General features: G+C 40.2%; 1 protein-coding gene across 1 annotated transcript in view; it reads left to right on the plus strand.

The window, feature by feature from the left end:
* Positions 1 to 466: 466 nt before the first annotated feature.
* Positions 467 to 15343, plus strand: part of LOC136883490 (uncharacterized) — a 31019-nt gene continuing 16142 nt past the window's right edge. Inside the window, exon 1 of the mRNA XM_067155835.2 lies at positions 467 to 566. The gene's annotated coding sequence lies outside the window, so the exon portion shown is untranslated. The remainder of the gene's footprint in view (positions 567 to 15343) is intronic.

The following is a 15343-nucleotide window of genomic DNA, read 5'->3' on the forward strand; positions in this document are numbered from 1 at the left end:
TAGCAATACCTTACATCACAGCCTGCATGGTTGCTAGGTAACAATAGCTTGCATCACAGCCTGCATGGTTGCTACGTAGCAATACTTTACATCACAGCCTGCATGTTTTCTAGGTAACAATACCTTACATCACAGCCTGCATGGTTGCCTCCAGAAAGAGGCACATGTAAGCGGCTCCCTTAAAACTGGCGTTCTGTGAAGTAATTGTAGCTGTAATTTTACCGATCATTTGCTGATACAGTAATTTATAATTGATTAAAATATTTCTCAAGTAAACGTTTTCCTTGTACTCTTCACATCATTGGTTAACACCCAGGTCACCGCAATTCACAAGTTGTGCTGTAACCTCGCGTTGTTGTTGCGCTTCATATTTCGAGGAAGAGAACGAGGAAATCTGCACACAGACCGGAGTTCGGTCTACAGCACGTATAATGATTGGTCCCTTCTTTCCTTCCCACGACTGCTTTCTTTGGTGCCCAGGGAAGCTCTCCACGGCAGGTTGGCTGCAGCCAGTTGCAGTGTTCAGTGCGCCGCATTAAAGTACAGTCGTCAGTGCGCAAGCAGAGGTAAGCATATCTCTCTCTCTCTCTCTCTCACACACACACACACACACACACACACACACACACACACACACCTTATTAAGTGATATTTAGACTAGTATTGCAATGAAATGTATGTCCACTTTTTCGATTTGGGGACTCATACACCTTCCACCATAAAAAGATACCGTTTTATAAATTTTGTTCGTCCAATACTATTAGCGCTCTCACAAGGGAAGTCAGTGTGTCTTATACTTGAAGCTCCATCTTGGATGTACAGGAAAAACATGGAGTCTTATTCTTAAAGGTTTCTGATTGCTAGGTTAAGAAAATGTACGAGTTTCTTTATGTTACACCGACACAGATATTAAGTCTTATAGCTTCGATATGATAAGAAAGACCTAGCAGTGGGAAGGTACAGCCCCAGTATTTGGTTCGTGTGAAGATGGGAAACAACGGAAAATAATCTTTATGGCTGCCGACAGCGTGGTTCGAACCCATTATCTCTCGAAAGGTAGCTCATAGATGAGCGACCCTAACAGCACGGCCAACTTCCTCGATTTCTCATGTAAAATTTGCACTAAAATTTTCAAAATGGCATCGAGAAATGTGTACCTTTTTGATATGATTTCGTTTTTGTTCTAAATCATTTGTTATATTTGTTACCATGGTTTGTGGAACAGCAGAGGTGAAAGAAGGTGCCGGGGTGGATGGGTCTAACTACCAAATCAAAGTTAATATAATACTTTAACAAGGTTATATTTTCTAAGTTTTAACAAATAAGAATAACAAAACTTTAACAACAACAATAACAACGGTATGACGATTTACAACCAAGACTTATAAGGATCCAAGATTTGAACCTTTAACCATTCTTGGGGTAGCAAGCCCTAATTTTACAATTTTACATTTCTGAGCTCCTAGTTCAACTTTAACCAAGCAACAATTGTTCAAAAGGGCAGAAAACCCCTAATACACGGAGCACTTACTCACGATTGGAATATTAAGCCTCTCTGAGGCACTTTTACAATACATGAAAAGAGCTGACACGCTCTCCGTTTTCCACGCCTATTCAAGGCAACACCAAAAATGTCTTATATTTTCTGGCCTTCCATGGGCTAGCTTACATATAGAAACAGGTATATCTCGTACCCAACCTACAGGGCTTCGAGTAAAAGAAATAACCGTTAAATAAATGGCCCAAACAAAAGGAAGGAGGCGGATACTTGCACTCCTCTATGTAGCTTCTTAAAACCTAAAAGGCACTAGGCCGATGAAACAGGGGCTATTCCCAAACTATGGAGGTGACTCGTATACGAGTTATTTAATACATTAAGGAAGATAAGAAAATCAGTTACCAAAACGTAGTCACCTCAATCCAAAATGAAGGGGAGCTCGATAGGGTAAATCACTCTCTATCCCCGAATTACAGTTACAGATTTAATTAAATTTTTACATAAGCCGGCAGAAAATTACATGTTTAGAAAGATAGGTTACATATTAAAGTTTCGGACCTTTCCCGCGGGTTAAACTGCTGAGCTAGCAAGAAATAAGGTGTTACATGGCCATTACCTTACTGAAGACCTGCTGCCTGATGAAAGAGGCGCCTCCCGGCCCCTGCTTCACAACCACACACTTAGTTAGACGTAGATTAAGTGTCCAAGAGACGTGAAAATCAGCAGTTTATAAACCCTCGGGGAAGGCTCGAGACCTTTCATAAATAATTAAGCCACACCCTCTTAATTTTATTGGATACCTTATAGATACACACCAAATTGAAGAAGAAGCCGGTGATTGGCTGAGAATTAATTACAGAAATTCTGGATTGGCTAAATTCGAAACTGGCGGAAAGAAAGATAAATATTGCCAACCCACAAATGAATGAACGAAATTCAGTAAAGAACAAACTTATGAATACAAAATTTCTTCAAATAAAGTTCCTTCACTTCGCACCAGGGTGCATGATGATAGTTTTTCGGCAGTGACATCTATGAGAGAATGTCCAAACTTCTTGATAAATAGTAAACAAAAACAAGTCGAAATTCAAATCCGTGACATCTTCAGAGGAAAGGTTTAAGTAGGTCCCGTTTAAGTTCAGTGTTTCTCCAGAAGAGGAGTTCCAATTGACGCAAGATTTAAACGTGCGGCGTAGAAGTGTACCTCCTGGTACAGACCTCCCTCCCCCCCCCCCCCATGTCCATCCAAAGGGTGACACAGAAGAATTAAAAAATAGTCATTAGTTGACGAAAATTTCTAATTCCTTGCAAATAGATTTGTGGAAGAACATGGAAGAGACATTAATAATTGAAGAAGAATTTCCAAAGCCTTTTAACATGGATTTGTAGAAGAATTTTGAAGAACGTTAAAAAATATCAAAGTCCTTTTTTTTAAGTAGATAGGTAGAAACTCGTTAATCTTCAGCTTTATAGTGTCTCTGTTGCTGCAGAATGTTAAATACATATGAATATTTTTGACGGCAAGTACTGCTGCCGCTGCCGATATCCAGTTGAGGTCGCCCGGACCCCTCAAGTACCCTCAGAAAATTTGAATAGCAAATTTTCTACAAAAATTCTATTTTACTAAATGTTATGACTATTGTACCGGCTGGTACACCTCTACGCCGCACACTCCGCCTTATTTTTTTTCCGACAAAATTTATGAATATTTGAATAACAATAATTTAACCTTTCTGAGAAAATAGTACTTTACCAAATGTCATGTTTGAAGTCTAGTTTGTACCTGCATGCTGTGGGTAGTAGCTATAAAAATACAATTCATGTCACGTCGCACCGACACAGATAGGTTTTACGACGACGATGGGACAGGAAAGGGCTAGGAGTGGGAAGGAAGCGGCGGTGGCCTTAATTAAGGTACAGCCCCAGCATTTACCTGGTGTGAAAATGGGAAACCACAGAAAACCATTTTCAGGGCTGCCGACAGTGGGTTCGAACCTACTATCTCCCGAATACTGGATACTGGCCGCACTTAAGCGACTGCAGCTATCGAGCTCCGTCGGGGGGGGGGGATGTAATGTAACTGCACTTTTTAGTTAATTAAATAAAATAAATAATTCAATAATTAATAATTAATTAAATATTGCGCTCGATCAATATTGCCATTACTTTACTTAGAGACCTCGCATACATTGCCACGAGCAATTTTTCTGTAAAAGCAACCGTAAAAGAGCTACATTGAGATACGTGTTTCACGCCCCTTTGAATCCCCCCCCCAATCCCAGTAAATTAATTTGAACGGGGTACAGCTAAGATCCTGTTCGTTTTACAGATATTCTGTTACAGAGAATAAGACAAAAAATAAATTGAACCCTGAATAGGCTATCTATTACTCTGCCCTGTATAAAACTTAGTATTAGGTAAAATGCAAAAAAAGCAAAGTCGTCTCCGTACAGGCCACGAAGACCCTTCGAGGGGTGGAAGATAAAGGCTTCCACTATCCGTAACCTCGGCACTTGATGGGGTAGAGTGGTTACCTCCACGCCCTGCCACCTTTGCCCCCAGGAATTAACCCGGTACTCATTTTTGGTGTAGGCTGAGTGAACCTCAGGACCATGTGCACCTCCGAAAGTGGAAATCTCTTTTATAAATTTTACGACTTCCTTTCGGGTGAACCGAGCACACCTTTACCGCCTCTGCCAGGCAGCCCCTTAGTATTAGGTAGAATACAGAATACAGATGATTTTTTAATCGTATTTGTTCAAAACAAGTATAAAACCTTATTTTTGGCATATTATTGTTTTATTCTGTGCCGATAATGCCAAATGGTTTTGTTTGCTTTTGGTTACCTTGAATTTCCTTTCCTTTCGTTTGTGGTTAAATGAAATTTGAAAGTAACGGGCTTCGCCAGTAATAAAATGTCAAAACAGGAAGGCCAAAATAATGTTGGGAATGTGTCAAATTTTCTGCTCGTTGACAGAGCGTAAAACACCTCCACCCTTCGCAAAATACACTGATATGTGAAAAGTTATGAGATACCCTTACAGAAACGCGAAGAGCGCCCCCTAGCCTGGAGAAATGCAGTAACGTGACGGGGCATGGACTCCATAGAAGACCGAGGCTTTGCTGTCGGAACTATTTAGGCCAACAATATATACATAGGTTTAAAAAAATAGTACGTTGTGATATTTATACCCCAAATACTGACCAGGGATGGTAGTACCTTTTAACAAATTTATACTTTACTCGTAATTTACTTCTTGAAGTAAGCCTGTAACCGTTACGTCCTAGCAATCGATTTACACTGCATGGAAGCAGAAATTAAGTGATGGTGAAGATAACTGCAGCAGCTTCAGTGCTGGACAGTATTACCAATACACTGCCGGGAATATCCTTAAAAATTAAGCCCCAGTTAGGATTCCTTGCAGCTAGTGCTAATATGTACTTTGCCTTAAGAAATTAAGGCTGAGGGATGAGATAGGAGCCACGTATTTTAGTAAACTAAAGGGACATATTGAAAATATTAATTTCCCTAACTACAATGAACATTATTGCAGAAATAATCATTTTGAAACTCCAAGATATCATCATTAGTCTCACTTAGTGATGACAGCCACATACTATTCCCATGGTATTAAAAACACAACGTTAAATCATATCTTCTTCCTTCCAAACTTTAGTATCATTGCAGCCCACGCGAAAAAAATAAAACTGCGTTATAAACGTCAATTTCAGACGATGTCCAGCCTAAGACACAGCCTGCATTGTTGCTAGGTAACAATACTTTACATCACAGCCTGCACGGTTTCTAGGTAACAATACTTTACATCACAGCCTGCACGGTAGCTTGGTTACATTTCCATCACACATTTCATTACTTGACACTATTTTGTTCCACAAAATTTCGGATGACCCCCAGCAATAAGACAAATATTTATGTCAAAGAATGCCAGTGGTTCTCTTAAGAGTGGCGTTCAGCGAAATAATTCTAGCTGTAATTTTACTGACTACTTGTTAATAAAGTAATTTAAATTGAATAAAATATTTCTCAAATAACTAACTTTCTCCTTGTACTCTTCCAGTTATTGGTAAATTTCCAGTCAAGGCATGAGTTGTGACTGTGTGATTACCTCGCGCTCTTGTTATGCTTCCTATTTGGAGGAAGGGAACGAGGAAAGCAGTTCACACAGACCGGAGGCAGTTCGGTTCTGTGCTATTTGTTTTACGTCGCACCGACACAGATAGGTCTTATGGGGACGAATGGATAGGAAAAGCCTAGGAGTTGGAATGAAGCGGCCGTGGCCTTAATTAAGGTACAGCCCTAGCATTTACCTGGTGTGAAAATGGGAAACCACGGAAAACCAGCTTCAAGGCTGCCGACAGTGGGATTCGAAAGCACTATCTCCCGGATGCAAGCTCACAGCCGCGCGACCCTGACCGCACGGCCGACTCGCCCGGTGTAGTTCGGTTCACACCAAGCTTAATGATTGGTCACATCTTTCCTTCCCACCAGTTGAGCGCCGGCTGGGTGTAGCCAGTTGCAGTGTACCGTGAGCCGCACTGAACGTCTAAGCAGAGGTAAGCATCCTGTGTTCTTCCCACACACCACTCATTAAGTGATGTTTAGACTTGCCTTGGGGACCGTATACCTCCCACCATAAAATAATTAGTTCTTTTTATAAAAATGTTCTTTCTCCATTACTAATAGCGTTATCACAACGGAATTCAGTGCACCATATATTTGAAACTATCTTCGTTGTAGGTCTACAAGGACATCTTAAAAACACTTTCTGGATGTTAGAATTTCAATTTTTTCCTGTAAAATTGATACCAAAACAGTTTCAAAATTAATTCCCAAAATTTTAACATTTCGAAATTATTTTTTTGTTTTTGTCAGTCAGCTGGAACCTCAATGCTAAACAAGCCAGCGATCGCTACACGGACATTTCACACACACGAAGTAAAACATATTTCGAATACTGGTTTACACTTGTACGACTTTAAGTCATACGGTGGTGTTTTTTTAGAGATACTGCGTGTTCACCGAGCTCTACCTCAATCCGTGCGCTACCGATGCCAGCGCTGTATGTGTGTACTTATTTAGCTAATTGTCAGTGTTGAAACTGCGTATCGCTACTTTTTCTATTTTCACATTTATTTCCCAGATTTAGTTAATTAGTCTTTAACCCTTGTGCGGAAATTACTGTATTTCGTTTGAGTTTAAGTTAGACAAGGCATATATATTTATTACAAGTTGCTTTACGTCGCACACATTCTGTTTTACGGCGAGGATGGGATAGGAAAGAGCTAGGAGTGGGAAGGGAGCAGCCGTGGCCCTCATTAAGGTACAGCCCCAGCATTTGTCTGGTGTGAAAATGGGAGAACCACGGAAAACCATCTTCAGGCTGCTGACAGTGGTGTTCGAACCTACTATCTCCCAAATACAAGATAAGATAAAATCCATCATCGTTAAAACCACAGATTACGAGGTGTGTATTTAATACATGCAGTTTTTAAAAGGTTTAATATCACACAGCAGAATTTAAAAACGTGCAGTAGAAGTAGAAATAAGGGATAGTATCATTAACCAGAATTTAACACCTGTGAGTGATTAGAAATTGAAGAGGGAAGGAATAGCCTTAAATGAGTGATAGAAGAAAATGAGACTTCTCGGACATGCTATAGAGGTAGAAAGGAGACCTCTCAAAGTGAGCGTCACCAGTCACCTCTTACTACGTCCGACATCTCAAATGAACATTAGTACTAAATTGTCAAAACCTGCCAACTAATTAGGATAGGCTGTAAATTAACTATGTACTGTAACAATAATCTACGTACCTAACTGCTCTAGACTTAAGAAGTTACAGTATGTTGTCTAGGTTGCCTTAGGCACAATACTGTCGCTACTAGCGCGCATCAGTTCTTTTTCTCCATCGATTTACTTCTTCGCATTCCCTTAATATTGTTAAATAAATATGCAATTCTTTCCGAAAACATCCACTCTCTGATCGATCATCTTAGATTCGTATACTACTAAGTTTCATTATCAGTTTTCCTCCTATCTTAATTTCCGGCGCATCTACAGTACTTAATATAGGAAGTGCCCACCTCATTTCTTTAGAAGATAGTAAAGATTTATTATCATCCCTATTATGTCTGTACGCTTTACTTTTGTCTAACCCCATTAACCATCAAATTACGGTCTTCATTTCCCTTTTTGTTATATTATCAACAACAAACCTCATTCTTCTAATTACACTGCAAAATTCTCCCAGTGATCTCTTAGTTTTACACTGTGAAGCAATTTGTTGTTTTTCAGATCCTTAACTCTTAGAACAATTTATTTTTTGCAAATGCCTTCGTATTTTATACAATCCCTTTCGAAGTGGTATCCAATTCCTACCCAGTACCCTTGATTATGATATTTCGTTTGATGTTGGAACGCAATATTTACCACTTCACCACCTGATCCAAATTTCAGTCTTAGCGAATAATTAATTATCGTTAACAATATAGTTTATGTTAATTAGCGCCACCTTCAAGCATTGTATGGAAACTATTGCATTTTGTTCTCCCTTCTAAATCTGTGGAATTCATTATTATTTATTAATTTTTAATTTCAACATATCGTTGTTGCCGGGACAAAACCTCATATGTGAAATATTTTAGCTTAGAACTTTGGCCGGTAAGGTTCTGTCATCTAAGGTGCAATATTGTGTGAAGATTGTCAAGGCATTCTCGCTCTTCATAATGTACGTGCTGCGGGTCAGTATAGCACATAGGAGGTTTTGTCCCGGCAGCGACGATATATCATGATGATGCTTGTTTGAAGGCGAACAACATCTAAGTCATCGGCCCCTAATTTTACGAAATGTAACAACAATAAAGTTCAAAATCATCCACTGACCAGAATTCCAAACGTTACGACGAAGAAGAATGGATGAATATGAATTTAAGACAATCAGTGGACCCGACCCGCAATGCCCGACATTCCCAGAAACTAGCGTAAAACAATAGTATTACTGACTGCTTCTAAAGCACAATCCTGAATCGATGATGCTTGTTGTCTAAAGGGGTCTAAAATCGAGGTCATCGGCCCCTCATAATGCTACATATCGCTACTAAAGTGGAACCATAGTATTTGTCATGTTGCGGTACTCCACACGTTATGGCACTACTCACAGGTAATGTAATACACATATGTAACGCAACCCTATGGTGTTCCTCACATAGGTGTACTAATCACAGGAACTCCTACTATCCCGTAGTGTTCCGCATGTAGTGGTACTAATCACGGGTACTGTAAAACCCATCCTGATTCACACACTGTTACTACTTATCACAAACCTATTGTGTACGTAACACAGTGGTACTACACACAAACAAAGGCGACCAATGGTTTTCCCCGCGTATTGGTACTAATTGCAAGTAGTCTCATGGTAGTAATTCGATCATCCCTTGGGCGCCCCTTTTAATCGCCTCTTACGACAAGCAGGGGATATTTCAACGACTATTGTATGAAACATACGGATATCATCGCATTTTGTTCTGTGCCATGTTAATTTACGTTACTGTGGGGGAATCCATTACACTCGACTTGCTTTCCCGGGTTAAGATAACTGTACGGTAAGAGGAAGAAGGAAATATTGCAACTTCAATATTAATAATTTTTTATCTCCTGGTTTTTAACTGAATTTTTTGATACCCGTTTAACGCCGCTCTAATACATCGAAAGTTTTCGGCGACGGCAGGATAGGAAGCGCCCGTGGACTTAATTAAGGTACAGCCCTGCATTTGCCTGTTGTGAAAGTTGGAAACCACGGAAAATCATGTTCAGCCTTGCCGACGATGGGATTCAAACTCATGCCCGAATACAAGGTCACAGATGCCCGACCCTAACCGCACGGTCAACTCGCTCGTCCTTTTCTCTATCCGGGGTCGGATAAGACCAGATCTACGGCCGGATGTCCCTCCTGGAGTCAACTCCATGTGGATGTATATACTATTCAGCGTTTCTGTGATGTTAGGCAATGTGTCGTGTTGTATTATTCTAGGGTATTTTGACAAATATATGTCATCTGAAAAATCGTGTAACGTGACACGATGACGTGCGTGACGGAAGTGACGTCATATTAGTCGCTACCATAGGCCTTGTTCGCCAAAGACCTGCGGCTGTGGATGTGTGTTGAAACAGAAAGTGTACCGTCAGTGACGCCACATTAGCCGTTACCGTAGGCCTTGGTTGCCGAAGATGAAAGACATATTTATCTTCACCGACCAACGATTTTAATAATATTTACGTGTGGCTTACTAGCGTATCGCAGCCTTTGTATGGCAGACCCTCCTACGAGGTGGGGTGGTACCTGCCGTTTTTGGGGAAACTATGTACCAGTTTAGCAGAGGATACTCTTGTGTGTGGACTGAGACGTGCGACTTACTGGCATGTTGGGGAGAGAACAGCAAACAGTTCCTTAGCCAAGAGAATGAACTGTTTTAAGATTTTAAATCCGTTTACCAGCTCGCGAATCAAACCCCGGGCTCTAGAGGACGGAAGGGAAATGCGCTATTTTTATTTTATTTTACATTCTCCTTATAACCACACACTCTTTGGTGCTACATTTTAAGGATCCTAATAGACTTTGGGCTTGAGATGTAGCAAACAGACTGGGATATGTTGAGCACAGTAGGACATGTTGTAACGACAGTCAAGGGACCTTGCGAATACGCATCGGATGATCTATCATTACGCTGGGGTGGCTTAGGTCATACTTGTTCTGCTGGAAAGAATATGAGCTACAGAACTGGCGATACTGCCAGCATAACTGCAGATTTCTGGGTTCGAACTCATTATCTCCCGAATGCAAGGGAACTCTCGCGTTTTTTATTCTTCCCCACCCCAACACGATTACTCTCTACATGTACCGTAAGTACTGTACAAGACCTACGTAATGAAATGAAATGCCGTATGGCTTTTTGTGCCGGGAGTGTCGCATGACATGTTCGGCTCGCCAGGTGCAGGTTTGGCACCCCTAGACGACCTGCGCGTCGTGATGAGGACGAAATGACGATAAAAAGGACACATACACACAGCTCCCGTGCCAGCGGAATTAACCAATGACTGTTAAAATTCCCGACCCTGCCGGGAATCGAACCCGGGACCCCTGCCACTAAAGGTCAGCAGCTAAGCATTTAGCCATGGAGCCAGACACCTACGTGATAAGTTGACGGTATATTTCAAGTATTATCATTCATTGCAAATTCATTATTTCACTTGATACAATTCTTCATAGCCTCCGTGGCTCAGGCGGCAGCGCGCTGGCCTCTCACCGCTGGGTTTCGTGCTTAAATCCCGATCACTCCATTTGAGATATGAGCTGGGCAAAGCTGAGGCGGGATAGGATTATCTCCGGGTACTCGAGTTCCCCCCCTCCCCCCTCTTTCATACCAGAACCACTCTGGAATATCCTTTCATTTCACTGTCAGTCATTAATCATTGCCCCAGAGGAGTGGGACAGGCTTCGTCGGCCGGCACAATTCATATCCTCGCCGCTAGATGGGACTTGATTGCTGACCGGTCAACAGGCTGAGCATATTTTTCACCATTCTTCATAGCGGAAATTTTAATCCAAACTGAGGTTCAAAGTTACTCTGTATACGAGGTAGACCCACATGACGTGTTTCTCATACTGAGCAAAGCTTTGTTTTACGTCGCACCGTCACAGATAGGTTTTAAGGCGACGATGCGATAGGAAAGACCTAGGAGTAGGAAGGAAGCGGCCGAGGCCTTAAGATACAGCCCCAGCACTTGCCTGGTCGAAAATGGGAAAGCAGGGAAATCCATCATCAGGGCTGTCGACAGTGAGGATCGACCTCACTATCTCCCGAATGCAAGCTCATAGTTGCGCGACCCTAACCGCACGGCCAGTTCGGTCGCTTTATAATTGTTAATACTCGTATATTTTATTATAGTAGACAATTATTATTTACTCCAATAGTGTTTAATATCCACAAAGAGAAACCTGTAATATACAATTACAGTAGAACCTGTTATGCGCATCACCGTTTAACCGAAACGACCGGAAAATAATCAATCAATCAATCAATCAATCAATCAATCAATCAATCAATCAATCAATCAATCAATCAATCAATCAATCAATCAATCAATCAATCAATCAATCAATCAATCAATCAATCAATCAATCAATCAATCAATCAATCAATCAATCAATCAATCAATCAATCAGTTATTAAATCAATCAATCAATCAATCAATCAATCAATCAATCAATACTGATCTGCATTTAGGGCAGTCGCCCAGGTGGCAGATTCCCTATCTGTTGCTTTCCTAGCCTTTTCCTAAATGATTTCAAAGAAATTGGAAATTTATTGAACGTCTCCCTTGGTAAGTTATTCCAATCCCTAACTCCCCTTCCTATAAATGAATATTTGCCCCAGGTTGTCCTCTTGAATTCCAACTTTATCTTCATATTGTGATCTTTCCTACTTTTATAAACGCCATTCAAACTTATTCGTCTACTAATGTCATTCCACGCCAACTCTCCGCTGACAGCTCGGAACATACCACTTAGTCGAGCAGCTCTTCTTCTTTCTCTCAATTCTTCCCAACTCAAACATTGCAACATTTTTGTAACGCTACTCTTTTGTCGGAAATCACCCAGAACAAATCGAGCTGCTTTTCTTTGGATTTTTTCCAGTTCTTGAATCAGGTAATCCTGGTGAGGGTCCCATACACTGGAACCATACTCTAGTTGGGGTCTTACCAGAGACGTATATGCACTCTCCTTTACATCCTTACTACAACCCCTAAACACCCTGATAACCATGTGCAGAGATCTGTACCCTTTATTTACAATCCCATTTATGTGATTACCCCAATGAAGATCTTTCCTTATATTAACACCTAGATACTTACAATGATCCCCAAAAGGAACTTTCACCCCATCAACGCAGTAATTAAAACTGAGAGGACTTTTCCTATTTGTGAAACTCACAACCTGACTTTTAACCCCGTTTATCAACATACCATTGCCTGCTGTCCATCTCACATTTTCGAGGTCACGCTGCAGTTGCTCAGAATCTTGTAACTTATTTATCACTCTATAGAGAATAACATCATCCGCAAAAAGCATTACCTCCGATTCCACTCCTTTACTCATATCATTTATATATATAAGAAAACATAAATTTCCGATAATACTGCCTTGAGGAATTCCCCTCTTAATTATTACAGGGTCAGATAAAGCTTCACCTACCCTAATTCTCTGAGATCTATTTTCTAAAAATATAGCAACCCATTCAGTCACTCTTTTGTCTAGTCCAATTGCACTCATTTTTGCCAGTAGTCTCCCATGATCCACCCTATCAAATGCTTTAGACAGGTCAATCGCGATACAGTCCATTTGACCTCCAGAATCCAAGATATCTGCTATATCTTGCTGGAATCCTACAAGTTGAGCTTCAGTGGAATAACCTTCCCTAAAACCGAATTGCCTTCTATCGAACCAGTTATTAATTTCGCAAACATGTCTAATATAATCAGAAAGAATGCCTTCCCAAAGCTTTATGTCTATCACCCTTTCCTTTATACACTGGGGCTACTATAGCAACTCTCCATTCATCTGGTATAGCTCCTCCGACCAAACAATAATCAAATAAGTACTTCAGATATGGTACTATATCCCAACCCATTGTCTTTAGTATATCCCCAGAAATCTGATCAATTCCAGCCGCTTTTCTAGTTTTCAACTTTTGTATCTTATTGTAAATGTCATTGTTATCATCTGTAAATTTTATTACTTCTTTGGCCTTAGTCTCCTTCTCTATCTGGACATTATCCTTGTAACCAACAATCTTTACATACTGCTGACTGAATACTTCTGCCTTTTGAAGATCCTCACATACACACTCCCCTTGTTCATTAATTATTCCTGGAATGTCCTTCTTGGAACCTGTTTCTGCCTTAAAATACCTATACATACCCTTCCATTTTTCACTAAAATTCGTATGACTGCCAATTATGCTTGCCATCATGTTATCCTTAGCTGCCTTCTTTGCTAGATTCAATTTTCTAGTAAGTTCCTTCAATTTCTCCTTACTTCCGCAGCCATTTCCAACTCTATTTCTTTCCAGTCTGCACCTCCTGAAACGAATTAACTGTTTGTTATGTTATCACATAGACATCGGAGGAAGAAATAGGTCAGAATGCAAACTAATTTGGTTAGTAGGCGGTGTTATGCAACCCGTTCTTGCATACTATAGCAAGAGTAGCATAAATTGTAGGAGTATTATAGGCCGTATCCCTACAGTCTATGCAAATCTCATAGCATAACAGTTGTACAGGTTACATTCTGTCCTATTACAGCCTAAAAATCCGAAGTCTATGGCAAAGATGGCAAAGTGGATGAGTGGCGGAATGCGTTGACTCTGACCTAGAATGCCTCCTTCCCTTCTCTATTGGCAACTCAGTTTATGACGTGACATGGCGGCTAGAAAACAATATAAAACGGAGAAACTAAACACCAAGACCTCTTCAAAAAGGATGGGCAATATGTACAGTATAAATATATTCAGTATGAAACATGCACAGTTTGGGTTTATTAGAAACATCTGTTAACATTGTATATGTAATGTCTTTATTTATCTTGATATAAAACGTCAAAAAACGTTTCCTAAAATTATATTTTAATTATTAATCGAAAGGGTCATTATCCGAAACCACCTTTCGTCCCTTTGTTCCTGTTAAAAGGAACAGGCTGAAATTTGGAACTTCTATAATTTACCACGTATCACAACCATAACTAAAACACAACCATGTTAATAAGATGTGGCACCACACAAAATTCTGAGCTGATTAGTTAATTTTTTTGCAAAGTTATAAAAGTGAATGTTTATTATTTTTATATTGTGCATGGAAATTGCTTCCTGTGGCACAGTTTTCATTATTATGGGCTATAATTTGGCAAACTTGTCAAAAATACTCATATAGTAATAACAATGGGGTTTGAAGTCAGGTACAAACTATTGGATACTCTTTTTCAGTTTTTCATTGTTCATTCAAATAGTTTCGTGCAATTTTAGGAAAAAGATATGAAGGTTTCGGATAATGAAAATATTCCAGCGGGATTATTGAAATGGAAGTCGGAAAATACTTTGAAGTCGAAATTATTTGACAACGTGAGAGAAAGGCTGTGCCGCTACCCTTAAAATCCGGCATTCAGGCGTTTAAAATTGGTGTTAGGGCAAAACTGATAACGGGATTTGAAAGAAGGAGAACTGGGGGATTCTTAGGTTAAAACTGAAAATTTCTCTTTTTAGTAAAAGATCATAACATTTCATTCATGACTCCCTTTAACAGAGGTTCTACTGTAGTATTATTTTTCACAGCCTGAAGTTAAAGACTTCACAATGGTTTACGGTTCCCAGCGCTGTCTGTCGCTTTTGACCGACGTATCTACGTCGTTAAATTTTTATGTTCGCATACATCATTTGCAGTAGCAAAAAAAAAAAAAAGCAACATTAACGATTATTACTACAAATTACGACGAGTCCCACAGAAGAAGGTGAAGAACTGAAAAACTGTCAAGCCATCACTCTGCTTTGTATGTCACGAAATCAAGTGTGTGCAAGCTGATTTTCTCTCTGTGGGGATGTGACCACGAATATCCGCCAACATCTGCACAATGTTCAGTGTTCATGGCCGAATGGCACCAAGGCCGCAATGCGAGACAAAAAGTAGCGGGCACAGGAAGTTATATATATATATATATAGCTATTGCGCAACACTTGATGCCCGCGACGTAATGCGCCACCGCTATGCAGTACGAA

This window comes from Anabrus simplex, chromosome 11 (genome assembly GCF_040414725.1).
Source record: "Anabrus simplex isolate iqAnaSimp1 chromosome 11, ASM4041472v1, whole genome shotgun sequence".
Classification (NCBI taxonomy): Eukaryota; Metazoa; Arthropoda; class Insecta; order Orthoptera; family Tettigoniidae; genus Anabrus; species Anabrus simplex.